Source organism: Myotis lucifugus, unplaced genomic scaffold (genome assembly GCF_000147115.1).
Source record: "Myotis lucifugus unplaced genomic scaffold, Myoluc2.0 scaffold_444, whole genome shotgun sequence".
NCBI lineage: Eukaryota > Metazoa > Chordata > Mammalia > Chiroptera > Vespertilionidae > Myotis > Myotis lucifugus.
Window position 1 is genome coordinate 634,172 of NW_005871492.1, and position 1,200 is coordinate 635,371.

Genomic DNA, 1,200 nt, shown 5'->3' on the forward strand with positions numbered 1-1,200 from the left:
TTAGAGCCAGAGATGAAGATAGATCTGTTCACCTAAAGCCCTGGTGGAATGGGATGGTTCCTGCATTGCTGCCCAGGGATTGAAACCACAAGGTTGGGACCCAGCTTCAGAGATGCTAATTTTGGTAGTTGTTACTAGCCAATGGAGCCCCCAAAGTGATATAATTGGGCCAGCCACTGAGGGTTTCAAGCACACTGTATTGCCCCCTTGTCAAATAGAGATTTGTGATTGTTCACTTCTAAGACAGCCCTCCAGGCCTTCAAGCTCCGATCTCAGAGAGTCGGTTGCTAAAGTAGTAGATGCCTCAGAGACTCCTAGTTAAGCAGGGCCATTGATCCATTTTCCAGTTTCTCCATTTCTACCAGCAGAGGAAGGCTCCGGTCCATCCTCTCAGGCACGGTGATGAAGCCAGTGGATAGTAGGGAGGCTCTGAAGCATCCAGACAGACTGTGGAACCCATGCATGCCAGGAGAAGGGAGTGAGCGGACAGAATGCATGCTTTCTATCAGGCTGGTGGAGGTGCTTCCTCTTCCTTCCCTACCAGCTTCTCCTCTCCATGTGGGCCCACCATCTTATTCCAGCTTTAGGTAAGTCTTCTAGTTCTCCATCTGCTTAACAATTACTCAACTGGACTGTAACCATCCTATGTAATAAAAACCTAATATGCTAAGTGTCTGGTCGTCCAGTTGTCTGTTCAACCAATCAAAGCGTAATATGCTAATGATATGCTAAGGCTACTCAACTGCTCGCTATGACATGCACTGACCACCAGGGGGCAGACGCTCAACACAGGAGCCAGGCTCATGACTAGAGCCAGGCTCACAGCTGGAGAGTACAGCAGCGACGGTGGCGGGAGCCTCTCCTGCCTCCCTGGCAGAGCTCAGGATGTCCGACTGACTGGCTTAGGCCCACTCCCCTGGGGAGCCATCAGTTGGATATCCCCCGAGGGCTCCCGGGACTGCAAAAGGGCGCAGGCTGAGCTGAGGGACCCTCCCCCCCGAGTGCATGAGTTTCATGCACAGGGCCTCTAGTAGCATATAACAAAACAGAAAATGAAAAACCCCTAATCATTCAGGGGCCATTGCTCCATTTTCAGTTTTCTCCATTTCTACCATTCCTCCAGTAATTTGAAGGTCTGACAGGAGGGATGCCATTGAAGATAACCCACAGAGACAGGCACGAGACAAAAAAAGATTCATG